General features: G+C 39.9%; 1 protein-coding gene across 2 annotated transcripts in view; it reads left to right on the top strand.

The window, feature by feature from the left end:
- The window catches only part of TSC22D1 (TSC22 domain family member 1), a 132,795-nt gene that overhangs the window by 99,426 nt on the left and 18,098 nt on the right, over positions 1-15,271 (top strand). Inside the window, exon 1 of one of the 2 annotated variants that reach the window (XM_082675341.1) lies at positions 1,345-1,445. The exons of the other annotated variant lie outside the window; for it this stretch is intronic. The gene's annotated coding sequence lies outside the window, so the exon portion shown is untranslated. Of the gene's footprint in view, positions 1-1,344; positions 1,446-15,271 lie in introns of those variants that run through there. 2 annotated transcript variants of the gene reach the window in all.

The following is a 15,271-nucleotide window of genomic DNA, read 5'->3' as shown; positions in this document are numbered from 1 at the left end:
AGTCTAGCGCTGTCTCCTTTCTTGCCAAAGGTTGTAATTCACTGGCTGTTCTGGCTCCTCTTGTGTAGGAAAACCCCTTGTGAATAAACACAACTTTTGTGTTAGACTGACATCATTTTTCCATTTACTAATCACTTCGGAATTAATTTGCCTTCCGGAAACACATGGGATAGCAAAAAAAGACTGTATCATACTTTGTAATCCCGGACTAACTTGTGACATGAGTTGATTAAGGCCCCTCTTTCCCTCTAGAATGTGAGCTCCCTGAGGTCAGGGACTGTGACTGTTTTGACTTCCCATCCATCCTAGGAGGCATTTGCGGAATGAATGAATGACTTAGAACTTCTCTAATGAAAGTGGTGGGAGCAATTAGAGATAGGCCCATTGAATGTCTACTTTCAGAAAATGGAACAGTGAAAGTGACATAACCTTACAGAAAGCTTAGAAAGCAGAGGAAGAAATCATTCCTGCTCTTCTACTGCAATCATACTCCAGTACTATTATTATTGTTATTATTATTATTACATGGCCTTTTGAAATATACATTCTATCAGTTCTCTATTGCTGTAACAAATTACCCTAAAATGTAGTGGCTTAAAATAACAACAAACATTTATTATCTTGCTCAGCTTCTGAGGGTCAGGAGTGGCTTTGCTGCATGGTTCTAGCGCAGGGTCTCTCAGGAGGTTATGGTCAAGATGTCAGCCAGGGCTACAGTCACCTGAAGGCTCGACGCTAGGCTGGAGGATCCACTTCCAAGATGGCTCGTGCACATGGTTGGAAAGTTGATGTTGGGTGTTGGCAGCATGCCACTTAGTTCCTTGCCATGTGGACCTCTTCTCCATAGGGCCACATGAGGCTCTTCATGACATGACAGCTGGCTTCTCCCACAGGGAGTGATCAAATAGTCTTAGAAGTCACACACCATCATTTGTCACACACCAGCATTTGTGCAGCACTTTTTCCCCAGGTCAGCACTCTTCACTGTGGAAGGGGTCTGTACAAGAGTGTGAATAGGGGAGGGTCACTGGAGGCCATCTTGAAGGCCGGGTACCACATCTATGCATTCATGTTGATAGCTGTCACCATAGGATGGGTATAGTCTACCTCTTTTTATTCTCTTAACATAGAAGTATTTTCATACTTAGTTTCTATTATTTTTGGTGTCTATAACTCCCTAGTTTCTTTTGTTTCTAAACATGAGATTATAAAATGTAATAGTTATACTTAATTTTCTCTAAAATTCAATTCAGCAGGCATTGAGAACTCTCTGTGGACATAGCTAAGCCTTTAAAATTTGCCACTATATCCCTGAATATAAATAACTGAATTATGGATACGGTAAACAGTTAGTAAAATGACTGATTTTTCTTTTCTTTTTTCTTTCATGGTTTGATCTACTTTCCTGGCGTTGTTCTTTGACAATTACTGTGATTGGATTGCAGGTAAGGATTCTTTTAAACTTTTTCTCTTTTAGTATATCTTAAGAGCAAATGAATATAAATTTGCAAATATAAGTTTTTAATGAAATCCTTGAATTTAAGGATTTAGACATTTAAGGATTTAAGGATTTAGACATTTCTTTCAAAAAGCCATCTTCAAAGAGAGAACTATTCTCTTTATATAAACTTCCTTATGAAATTCAATAGTTAATCTGAATTTATTCCCACTGACCCATCTCTGACTTCAAGTGCATAGTGTGTTACCCATGGGCTAACCCGTTGCGTGTTACCCATAGTGTGTTACCTTAACTTCTAGTTCAGAGTCAAGAGTGCAGCCAGTCACTGAGCTGCAGTTTAGCCAAAGCTACTGTTTCTGTAATTCTGGGTAGACTGAAGGTTAATACAGGTACGTGAGAAGTTTGTGAACGTGTCAAATGAGTTGAATGCGATTTACAGATGTTAGGTTATTACTGCACTTCAAAGAAATTTCCATGGACTTTTAAACTGACATTCCATAATTTTAGGAAATCACATATATGTAGTTTTTATATCTATTTATACCTTTTTCCTTATGTTTATACATAGATGATTATGTCTATTTTTATTACTTTGTCAAGTAAAATTGATCCCTTTGATCAAACACTTGAGAAACTTATGTATAATATTTTTTTATGATCAATTTTAGTTTTGTTTTTGTTTTTTCAGAATTAGGATTAGCAGGGATAAGGACTAAAATTGTTAAGTGGATCCTTTTTATTGAAGAGTGGCGTGATTTGAATTATTTTTCAAATTTCTTAAGCCTTCAATAAGTGTAACATACATCTAAAATCTTGTTTATAATTATGTACATTAACTTAATTTTTATACATTATGTTAACATAAGCTTTAATTTTCACAGAGTATTTTAAATATTAAATATTTAAATATTAAATATTTCCAGACACATTCACCATCTTTTTTTAAATTGAAATATAGTTGACTTATAATATTACATTAGTTTTTAGTGTATACTATAGTGATTCGATTATTTTTACAGATTACATACCATACAAAGGTATTATAGTATTGTTGATTATATTCCCTGTGCTGTACATTACAACCCTGTGACTTATCCTTGGAAACTTAGTTTTCTAAGTCCATCCAATAATATAAAACAGTGTCAATAGCCTTAGATCTTAGACCAAATGTATGCATTTATAATAGATACCTGTTTCAGCAGAATTGGAAATTTGATCCAATGTATATATAAAACCTCCTTCTTCAATTAACTTGTACATCATTGCTGGAAATTCTTCAGCAGTTTTCTTATCTGCATTCTCTGCTTCACAGAGAATGACAGTTGAAAACTTTGAAATTATAGAGATTTTTGAGACTACTAACCTAGTCATTACTAGCACTAAAAGAAGCAACTTATGCAGGACAATGTGGCGATTTCCATTTAAGGTCTTTGTGTATAGACAGTGCTTTCTCTTTGATTGTGAAACAGATTGTTCTCGGTTTTTTGTTTTGTTTTGCTATTTGTTCTTCATTCAATCCATCAATCTTTCCATTCCTTCTGTTTCTTAAGAGCTTGTTCTTATTGGCTTCACAGCGCTTGAAGTTACTCTAGCTATAGAGGTTTCTTTTATTTTCATGTGTTACCTTTGGTGGTCCACAACATGGATTCCTTTATGCTTGTTGCTCTGGAGATATCACATGTTCTCTCATGTTTTTCAAAACACCCTATTCTTAGCTTCTTCCTCAATGGTTAAAAGTTTTTATGCACTGCTTGGTATTTTTTTTAAATTGAAGTATAGTTGATTTACAAAGTTGTGTTAGTTTCAGGTGTACAGCAAAGTGATTCATATATATATATAGATAGATCTATAATATATTCTTTTTCAGATTCTTTACCATTATAGGTTATTATAGGATATTGAATATCGTTCCCTGTGCTATACAGTAGGTCCTTTTGTTTATCTATTTTCTAGATCGTAGTGTGTATATGTTAATCCCAAACTACTGCTTGGTATTTTTGAACCAGGTGGTTAGATGTGTTTGGGATTCGATTGAGTGCTTTTTTCCATATAGAAAAGTTAACATTTGCAAAAGAATAGCAAAGCAATCTTGTAGGATGACAAACGTGAACGGAGTAGCTGGTATATGCTTGAGATGTGTGTGTTTGTATTTTTCCAGGTAGCCTGATTCAGCTGGGTGCAGTTTCCTGTGTTCAGCTAGTATTTCTTGAAGACATAGCATAAGCAAAACGTGAAATATGAATTATGCTCTAATTGTTCTCTGTCATATAGACTGTGTTGGAACAAATTTGTGTTTTCCCAACAAGCTTCATAACAGAACAGATTGTGCTCGATAGTCTCTTTTAATTTCTAAAAGCATGATCTGTAGTTCTAGGAAATTTTCTTGAATTATTTTATGATACTTTCTTCTCCTCCATAATCTCTGTCCTGTTTCCAAGCTTCTGTTGTGCAGATGTTCGTCCTTCTAAACTGCTCTCTCCTTTCCTATTTTTCCCTCTTTGGTATTTGTTCTAGTTCTGAGATATTTCTTCAACTTTACTTTCCATTCATTCTAGGGAATTTTCACCTGTGCTCTCATAATATCAGTTTTTCAATTACCAAGAGCTTTTTGTAGTGTTTTGTTGTTGTCTACTCCCCCCATCCTCATTATTTTATCCATGTAATCGTTTAGGATCTTTAAAGTTTCTTCATTCCCCTATACTGTCTCTGTTTCCTCCAGGTTCCTTTTTTTCCTGGGTGATGGTTCTATTAGAGAATGGTTAGCCCTTGCTCAGTTATTCAGTTGGTAAGGATAGGTAAGGGTCTGTTTTGTTTTCTACAGACTCTCATTTTGCCTGCACCTTGTACTTTGAGAAGCCTGTGCTTTAGAAGTATTGGATTCTTCAATGCATATCAACTATCTTCTGGACCTTCTTTAGGGCTTGCTTGGGTTTCAGCTTGATGAATTACCATCTTTTCTCCAGGCTGTTGAAATTGACATCTCTCCCATTTACTCTATCCTTGGATGTTTAAAATTGGATTCTCTTATCTCTTTAGTGGTCTGTAGATAGCAAGAGAGATAATATAAATGAATGTATTCAATTTACCATATTCGCTCAGAAGTAGCTTTAAACAGCTTCGTAGCTGAAGAAAATAAACCCTGTGAGATTCTCATGGTTTCATGAAACTGCCCAAACCAAGATTCAGAAAAGAGCTGTCATTGCATTTCTAGTGCTTGAACTTTGTAGGCAGGTGATTCCACAAAAGGATATCACTTGTTTATACTTCCAGGCAGGAAAAATTTTTGAGTTTCATTGGAAGGTGAAAAGCACCCCAAAATAATCTTTGAAGAGACTAGTTTAGGAGCATACCAAGTGGCTCTATTGCTGTTAAATGCACAGCAGTGTTTCTTAAATGCACTGTGTGTCATAATGCTGATCTCAGTAAATACTCTTCTCTACCAGAGAAGAGAGGAGTCTTTCGAAATACCAAGAAAGCCAGGGCCATCTCTTACATCATATACTGCTTACTGCATGTTCCTGGGATGCTCCATGATGGCTTGACTTTGTACAGACTCTTGAATATCAGAGGAGCATTGTTTCTTCCTATTCTCCCTGTTTGATAAGCTCTTCCGTGACTGATTCCTTCATTTCTTTCAGGTTTTTACTCAAAATTCACTTTCTCAGGGAGGCCTTCCTTGATGACTTTATCTGAAATTTTATCCCCTCTGATCTTGCATATTCCTGCTTCCATTCTTTGTCTCCTCAGTATTGTCACTATCTCACATACTGTGTATTTGCAAGTTTGTCTTGTTTAGTTTTTTAATCCCACTTGAATGTAGGTTCCACGAGGGCAGGGCTTTTTGTTCATTACTGAATCCTCAGTGCCTGGCAAAGAACAGGTGCTCAATATATAGGCGTTGGGTTTCCATCAATTTTCCAACGATTTCAGTATATTCTAGTCATAACCAGTCTTTCAGCAGACTTAGGGTTACCAATATACAATATGACGGCATCCGTTATGTTAAGATTGCAGAAATATTTTTTGCTGTTCATAGTGATGATGAGTATGGCCTTGATCCAGTCATATAACTCGTTTGTGCCTCGGTTTCCTCATCTACATAAATGAGGATAGTAATGGTACCTAGATGAGCAGGTTACTGAGAGTAAATATATGTAACAGGCTTAGACTAGGGACTGGCAAGTACTAAGTGTAATTAAGTGTTTGCTGCTATTGTCATCACTATGATTATTATTACTGTTCATTTTCCTTCTTTCAGTGGCACCGTATTGAGCATTTACCATATATCAGGCTCAGATCTAGGTGTTTAGGACACACCTGTAAATAACAGTTAACACTCCACTCCACGCCCCAACCGTTTCTAGCTGAGGGAGGCAGACAATAAATATAGTAGTAACTAAATAAACGGGAATGGCTTTTAACACTTTCTGGCCAGGGAAGCGCTGCCCTTGGTAGGAGACTGGGAGAGGAGGGAGGGAGTGTACAGGGGTTTCAGTGGTGGTGGTCACCTTCTTAGTTTAGTGGTGGGTTTGGGGGTGTTTGTTCTGCTGTTATTCTTCATAACTTACATATATGGTACACGTATTTATATGCTTCATTAAAAAAATCGCTTCTGTCTCAAGCATACTTCAGTGCTGAAACAGCTTACTTATTCATTTAATTTAGTTATCCTGATTAGGTAAGATACCTGACTTAAGAAAATCCCTTAATATAACCTAATTGGCCCCATCCCTGCCCCCCATTTATTAAAGGCAGTCATAGTTGTTTTTAATTGGCTCTGTTTTTTTCCCACAATATGTATTTGAAGTATTCAATTGTATGTAATTTGTGCAGGATTATCCTAACTTGGGGTAAAAGGGTGATGAGATTTATGCTTTGTCACTGACACCATTTTAATGACTTTAGCATAATGTCTTGTTTTAGTCCACATAATAAGATTCAATTTTCAAATATATGTAGTTATTTGTGTAATGGAGAGAAGGATTTAATTTTTCTACATTAGACTAAATTAATCATTTTATGTTTTAACTACCTTCAAACCAATTATGAACCTATTAAAATTAAAGCATATTCAATTAATAGTATTTCTTTTTTATTAGAAACACATATCTAATAATCTGATAAATAGTAGATTTAAGGTATAAATTGTTCCAACGTGTCTAACCGTAATGGCTGTAAGTACAGGTGCTATTTTAAGGACAGGCATCAGTTTTTCACTAAGTTCATTGAATTGGGCATTTCTGAGACATCTAGAAACAGCTCGGCACCTCTCAGTTCTGTGGGATGGTTGCATCTTGCTGCATGTGAGAGTCAGCTGGCTTGAGTTTGGATCTTGGCTCTGCTGTGTTTAAGCATTATGTTACCTTGGGCTGTGTTTGGCCACTGTAAGCCTCCGTTTTCTTTTCTTTAAATGAAGAAAATAACGGTACCTACCACCCCAGAGTTGTTAGAAGTATTCCATAAGAAAATGCATGTACAACCAGTTTATTGAGAAGTCTTAATTTTTCAGGGGTATGAATGTGCAGCGTTTTTTTTTTTAAATTAATTAATTAATTTTTGGCTGCGTTGGGTCTTCGTTGCTGTACACGGGCTTTCTCTAGTTCCGACCAGTGGGGGCTACTCTTCGTTGTGGTGCGCGGGCTTCTCATTGCGGTGGCTTCTCTTGTTGTGGAGCACGGGCTCTAGGCGCGCGGGCTTCAGTAGTTGTGGCGCGCGGGCTCAGTAGTTGTGGCTCACGGGCTTAGTTGCTCCGCGGCGTGTGGGATCTTCCCGGACCAGGGCTCGAACCCGTGTCCATTGCATTGGTAGGCGGATTCTTAACCACTGCGCCACCAGGGAAGTCCCATGAAACAGTCACAGTTTTTAAAAATTCACTTTTTCTCATTTCGAAACCTGACTTTCATGTTGGAATCAAAGCTCTCTACTCTGCCCCCTCTCACCCCCCAAAGAAAAAAAAAACCCTTAGTCTGGATCCTGGCGCGTTGGGGGAGTGGGTACCACTTGGCTCTCACATGCGTGCCCCCTGCCTCCTCGTCTCCCAAGCAGTGGCCGGCATGGCTGGGTGGGTGGGTGGAAAGAGCAGAGGCAGTTACAGTGGCCCACTCCTCTGTGTGAGTGGCAGCTGCTTCCCTGTCTCCCTGTCTGGACTGCTGGCTTCTTCTGTGAGGCAGCCATTCACATGTGGGCTCTCGTAAAACACATCTGGCGGCTCTTTGGGGAACCCTTGGCATTGGAGATCTGACGTGATCTCCTCATTCCCCTGCTCCACAGTCAAATCACCTTCGTCCTCTTGCTTCTTGGTCTCCGCATCTAGTAGGCTGCTCTCCTGGGCAAAGTTCTTGCAAAACGACTCAAGCCTCGCTGCCTTTGTGGTGTCCCCTAGACCCACAGAAAACCCAGGTGTCTTTGCCAAGACGGATGGCTGCCCCGATGTTTGCGGCCGTCAGCTCCGTCGTCCCTTTCCTGCATGCATTACTGTGTGCATTCTCATCCGCCCCCCGACGACTGTTTACTGTTACCTAATAACTTCCAAATCTTTCTCTCAAGCCAGATCTCTCCTAAGTTCCCAGACCACATTTCCCATAGCCTAGGGTGTCCTCTCACCATTATTTCCCGGATCCAGTTCCTCCCCATGACTTAAGCATCATCCTGGTTAACGGCATTGCCTCCTCCCATTCATGTAACCCAGGAGCCTGGGGGTCCTCCAGCCCCCCTTAGCTCCCCGTAAGCCAGTCCTGTCTCCCAAATATCTTCTTTTTTTTTTTTTTAAAGATTGAGGAAGCAATTAGATTTAATTTTCTGAACAATAAAATATACAATCACTACTCACTGGTAGGCTCTTTTGCCTCAATTCAAATGCCCACTCATTTCAAGTAAAGCACTCACTTTAGGTAATGACCAGACAGAGGAAACGGAAAAATCTGGATTCTAAAAGTAGTCACAAAGAGCACGATAATATTCATGGTATAAAACTCCAGAAAACCAAAGAACTGTTGGAGGGGACTGTCACCATGTACAGCAATTATTCACTGCATATCTTTGCCCCAAGAACAGTATCTTTTACGAAGACATTTCAATTCTAATTTATACTAGTTTATACTAGTTCATATTTACATTGTAAAAGTTATTCCTGGATCAAATGTTTAAAAGAAAGATGTTAAAATTTGTAAGGTTCAAAGACTATCTACAAATAAGAAAATGACTCAGAAAAAAATTATAAAAATGGGCAAAATAAATCAACAGCAATCACACAGAAGAGAAAAGTAAACGGTCAACAGAAGTAAGCAAGTATGTTCAGCCTCATTACTAGTAAGATATCAGCAGATTAAAACATCGTGTGAATCCCTCCCCCTTTTCTCTGTGTCCCCGCCCCTTCTTGGTTCTGGTCCTCATTATTTCCTTCCTTTTACTCCAAATCCCATCTCCTTTAGACTTGTACACTGCGGTCAGGGTGGTCTCGCTAAGACACAAATCCCGTCACATCACCTGACTGCTTACAACTCTTTTATGGGGACCCCTGCTGCCTTCAGACCAAAGTCCAGTCTCCACCCCATGGCCTCTGAGGCCCCAGCCTGGGAGCAGCCTTTTTTTCCTTCTTCTGCTTCTCTTTACGCCCCACCACTGACCCTGACTTCCCTGCTCCATAGCCACGGTCAACCACTGATAGAGGCCGGGGGACGCGGCGTGATGCTCTGAGACCCAAGCTTTCCCTGCCCTGTCCCCATTCATGGAGGGTCCTCCTTCTCTTTGTACCTGTGGTCCAACCGGACACTTCCCCTTGCTTTTCAAGGCCCAGAGGGAGTCTTCTGCTCTCAGAAACATCCTCTGGCTTCTTTTTGCTAATCATCCTACCCACATGGTCCCAGGCATCGCACATCTTCCTCTCCCCACCCCCCAGGTGCCCCTGGGTCACTGAAAGCAGAGACTATACCTTATACATCTTGATAATTTTAGGGCCAAGCCGAAAGTTCCTGGCCTTTCGTGGGTGCTCAGTGCTGAATAAGTATGAATAACGAATAAAGGCACACCTGAAGAGCTAACGTGTAGAAAATTTTTCTTCTAGTTCGTATCCTAGCTAAGATGTGTTTCCTTAACGGTGGTTGGCACTGAGTTGAGATACTAAGAAGTGACCCTAATGATCACTGCGGATTTATATTTCCCACTCCACTGGCCTTGGCAGCCCACGCAGTACTTTGTTATTTTCATTATGTTGTCTTCTCACTCTTCCTTGTGAATGAAGGAGAATGTAGCAGCGTCAGAGTCACATTCTGGCAGAGAGATGGGAAGGGCATCCCAGGTGATGTCCACAAAGAGTAAAGATCCGTGGGGACTGTGATGGGAAGCTGGACGGTCTGGGCGTGATGTGCTGACAAGGCCGCTTCCTCCTACCAGTCTCGGCCTCAGCCGCAGGCCTTGGGGACACAGCCTGCCTGCCTTCTTTATTTTTTTATTTTATTTTATTTTTGGCCGTTCCAGGCGGCTTGCGGGATCTTAGTTCCCCAACCAGGGATCAAACCCGGGCTCCCAGCAGTGAGAACGCCGAGTCCTAACCACTGAACCGCCAGGGAATTCCCTGCCTGCCTTCTTTAGGAGTGTACATTGTTCTCTGCGGTCCACTTGGGTTCCTTTTGATCCTTCTCACAGCTCTTGAGGGCTCTCCAAGGAACTACCAGGGCTTATGAAAAAGGTATTGGAAAATCAATCTTGGGCACGTTTGCAAAGTAACGTGCCTGTCAGCAGGCTGTGTCTGTGTGTCTGCGGCGGCCCCCATCACCCTGGGACCTCTTCCCAGTGGTTGGAAAGCACCTCCTCAGACTGTGGAACTCATTGGCACTGGGACTAGCCTGGGTGCCCGTCAGCCTCTCCAGCGCCATAATCTAATACTACTAGGTGGGTGATAATACTAAGCGGGTGAGGGCCGGCTTTCACCAGAGTTCAACATCTCTACTCAGGACAATGCCTGGAAACTCTGCATCCAGGCTGCTGGGCCCATATGCCACCTGGGGCTCTGGCTTTGGTCTCCACACAGACTCCTGGCCAGTTTCTTCATCTGTAAAACGGGCAACTTTACGTGATTACTGAGGTTCCATTGAGATTGGCAGGAGGGATCTCCCCTTTACTCTTCCCGCACTAATATTCCTTAGTTTAGATCCCTGTGTATGAATCTGGAATTCCTGGTCTAGAGGACAGCATATTGAATCAGAAGATGGTTCTCTGCCCCGTCCTACAGTGAATGAGATAAACGCTGTACAAAAGAACACGATGTCTTTGAGCTTCAATTTCTAAACCTACAGATGAAGGAAATTAGAACTAGATGATCTCTAAATTAGATGATCTCTAATGAGAACTAGATGATTTCAGCTCTAAAATTCTGAACAGACCAATTAAAGAAACCCTCGGGCCCCAGTAAAGTCACAGAGCCTGGACTCTGAGAGACCATAATATGGAAATGTGTCCCTTGATCAAAGCAGAAGGTAAACATGCAGTATTCCTAGCGCAGAGTCATCTTTTCCAATTTGTTAATGCTTACCTAAGTCTGTACTGCGTTAGAAATTCAGGAGCTGTGTAATCCTCTAGAATTTATCTTCGCCTTTGTAAATAAAACTGTACAGTTGACCTTAATCTTATTGTTTGAGGATCACCAAGGACCGACTCTAATGGCCCTAAGTGGTTCTGTGTGCAGAGAAGAATGGTTAATCTAGTTCCCACTGGCTCTTCTTTCTCTGTCGGTTATCATTGTTGTTATCTTATGGAATTTAACGTGAAAAAATAGCTTAAAGTAACTCGTTACTTTTCAAAAGCGAAAGAAAAGTTTGAGGCATCTGTCTTGCGTAGCTGTGCAAAAATGAAATAGAAATAGTATTCATTTCTGATAGACTTTCACGAGGTTCTTGAAATAGCAAATCATAATCAGGACGACTTGTCACTTCTTCAGATGTTTTATGTAGGCTATCATTTGGTTTCAAAATCTATGATGCCCTTTTGCCCGTGGCTTCTGATTTTCAGAATCTACCATGATTTAGCAAAAGCGGTGATTTATGAAGAAACTTGGCTTTGAGGAGCTTATTTTCACGAAGATATAAAGGAAAAGGGAGAATGTTAACCCTTTGAATCCTGTTTACTCTTTTAGAACAGGGGCATTCTTCTGGAATTATAGTTATGTTAAATAAAGCAGAGAAACAGAGGCATGTGCAGACAAGTATGGAAGAACCAGAGATTGTTTCTAGAATTGTAAAATAATTTAAAAGTAATAGTAAATGTTTAGAGAGAAAATCTACAAAAAGATATAGGAAAAATATATTTATAGAGAGCCTTATGCTATATATATATGTGTGTGTGTATAAATAAATAAAAGGTTATATTTAAATTTGCTAGTATTTTGTTAGGATTTTTGAAATTCTCACCGTGAGCAAGTAATTTGTTAAGTCTTTTAATCCTCATGTGGGATTTAGGGAACCTGTAGTATCAATATACCTGAGTTAGTTCTCCTGCAGGTTAATTACCAACAAATTCGGCAGCTTTAAGACAAAGCAAAATTATAGTTTAAAATTCAAACTTGGGCTTCCCTGGTGGCACAGTGGTTGAGAGTCCGCCTGCCGATGCAGGGGACACGGGTTCGTGCCCCGGTCCGGGAAGATCCCACACGCTGCGGAGCGGCTGGGCCCGTGAGCCATGGCCGCTGAGCCTGCGCATCTGGAGCCTGTGCTCCGCAACGGGAGAGACCACAATAATGAGAGGCCCGCGTATCGGAAAAAAAAAAAAAAATCAAACTCAAAAATACATTTCAAATGATTATAGAGCAGTTAATTAGTCTAAAGTAGACATTTTTAGGTCTTATCAATTAAAGTATTCAAGTCCTTAGATTATAACTTCTTTTTTTCTTTTTATTTATTTATTTATGTTTTCATTTACTTATTTATTTACGTATTTATTTTTGGCTGCGTTGGGTCCTCGCTGCTGCGCGCAGGCCCTCTCCAGTTGAGGCGAGTGGGGGCCACTCCTCGCTGCAGCGCATGGCTTTCTCGCTGCGGCGGCCTCTCTCGTCGCGGAGCACGGGCTCCAGGCCCGTGGGCTTCAGCAGTTGTGGCACACAGGCTTCAGTGGTTGTGGCTCGCGGGCTCTAGAGCACAGGCTCAGTAGCTGTGGCGCCCGGGCTTAGTTGTTACACGGTATGTGGGATCCTCCTGGATCAGGGATCGAAGCCGTGTTCCCTGTGTCGGCAGGCGGACCCTTAGACACTGCGCCACCAGGGAGGTCCCTATAACTTTTTTAGTAGCTTATTTTTCCTCTTTGCTTTTACTTTAAAATATTTTTAATCAAAATAATACATGTATAGGTATCTAAAGTAGTGAATTCATAGAAGCAGAAAGTAGAATGATGACTACTGGGGCTAGAGGTGGGGAAGGGGTACGGGGAATTGTTTGATAGGTATGGTTTCAGATTTGCAAGATGAAAAAGTTCTAGAGATCTGTTTCACAACAAGGTGCATATACTTAACACTACTGAACTGTACACTTAAAATGGTTAAATTGATAAATTTTAGGTTATATGTGTTTTACCACAATAGAAAATACATGTGCATTTATAAAGATCAAGTAGAATTAATAGAAAAAAATATTAGCAGTTCCTTTTTTTTTTTTCATCCTCTCACCTGCTACCTAGAGGCAGCCACGTTTTTTCTTTCATTTTTTTAAAGTGTAACTCAGTGAAGTTTCTCTGTTCAGTATACAGTTCTTCAGGTTTTGACAAACAAACAGTGGTTGTACCACCACCAGAATCAAGAAATGAAACAGTTCCATCGCCTACAAAAACCTCCCCTCCCTTGCCCCAAGGCTCTGGCAACTTCTGACCTGCTTTTTGTGCCTATAGATTTACCTTTTCTAGAATGTCACTGTAAATGGAATCATCGTTTGCAGCCTAAGTCTGGCTTCTTTCATTTAACCATAATATATCTGAGATTCATTCATGTTCTTAGGTGTATCAGTAGTTCATTTCTTTTTATAGCTGAAAAAGAAATGGTATAGGTGTGCCACCGTTTGTTAATCCATTCTCCAGTTGAAGGACATTGGGGTTGTTTCCAGTTTTGAGTGATGATGATAAAGCCACAAACATTTATGTACATATTTCTGTGAGAACATAAATTTCATTTCACTTAGGTTATTGACTTAGACTGGGATTATTGGGTTTTATGGAGAGTCAAACTTTATAAGCAGCTGCTAAACTGTTGTGCAGAGTGGTTGTACCATTTTGCATTCCCACCATCAGTATATGAGCATTCCAACTGTTCTGCAATCTTGTCAACAGTTGACATTTTTAGGTTTCATCTTTAAATGAAAGATTTTAGCCCCTCTGGTAGATGTGTTGCTGTATCTCATTATGGTTTTAGTTTGCACTTCTGAAATGATTAATGATGTTTACCATTTTTCCATATGCTATTTACCAAGCATGTATCTTCTTTGGTAAAGTGTCTGTTGCCCATTTTTTAAAAAATTGGGTTGTTTGTTTTCTTGCTATTGAGTTTTAAGAGTTCTTTATATATTCTCGATATAGGTCCTTTATCAGATGTGTGACTTGCAATATTTAATTACAGTCTATAGTTTGTGTTTTCATTCTTGTAACAGTGTCTTTCAAACAATAGAAATTCTTCATTTTGATAAAGTCCAGTTTATTGATATTTTTTTTTCTCTTTTATGGTTGGTGCTTTTCATGTCACATTCAAGGAGTCTTTGCCTAACCCAAGGTCTGAAGGAATTATGGTTTTGGATTTTGCATATAAGTCTGATCCATTTTAAGTCAATATTTCATATGGTGGGAGGAATGGATCAAATTGGGTTTTGTTTTCTATATTCTATCTAGCTGTTTCAAGACTATTTGTTGAAAAGATTATCTTTCTGCACTGAATCACTTTTACATCTTTGTTAAATCAATTTGCCATATATGCGTGGGACTGTTTCTTACCTCTCTATTCTGTTCCGTTGCTCTACACATCTGTCCCTTTACCAATACTACACTATCTTGATGAGAGTTACTTTACAGAAAGTCTTGAGTGGGAGCCCTTCAGCTCTATTCTTCTAAAATTGTTTTGCTTATTCCACTTCTTTTACTTTTATGTACACATTTTAGAATCACTTTGTCATTTTTTAATAAGAAGTCTTGCTGGAATTTTGATTGGGATTACATTGAATCTTTACATTAGTTGGGGGAGGGGGAATTGACATATTAACAATATTGAGTCTTTCAATTGAACACAGTGTATCTCACCATTTATTTGGTTCTCTTGGATTTCTTTCTTCAGTGTTTTATAGTTTTCAGCATACAGATTTCATACATATTTTGTTAAATTTATATCTATTTCATGTATTTTTATGAGATAAATGGAACTTTAAAAAAATGTCAGCTTTTGGACTTCCCTGGTGGCGCAGTGGTTAAGAATCCACCTGCCAATGCAGGGGACATAGGTTCTATCCCTGGTCCGGGAAGATCCCACATGCCATGGAGCAGCTAAGCCTGTGCGCCACAGCTACTGAGCTTGCGCTCTAGAACCTGTGAGCCACAACTGCTGAGCCAGAGTGCCACAGCTACTGAAGCCAGCGCGCCTAGAGCCTGTGCTCCACAACAAGAGAAGCCACCGCAATGAGAAGCCCACACACCTCAACGAAGAGTAGCCCCCACTAGCCGCAACTAGAGAAAGCCCGCGCACAGCAACGAAGACCCAACGCGGCCAAAAATAAATAAATAAATAAATTTTTATGATGTCAGCTTTTAATTGTTCATGCCAATACGTAGGAATATAATTGATTTTTCTGATTGAAC

Source organism: Grampus griseus, assembly GCF_964374135.1.
Source record: "Grampus griseus genome assembly, chromosome: 18".
NCBI classification, from domain to species: domain Eukaryota; kingdom Metazoa; phylum Chordata; class Mammalia; order Artiodactyla; family Delphinidae; genus Grampus; species Grampus griseus.
Note: the sequence above shows the minus strand (reverse complement) of the source record. Positions and strands in the feature narration are given on the sequence as shown.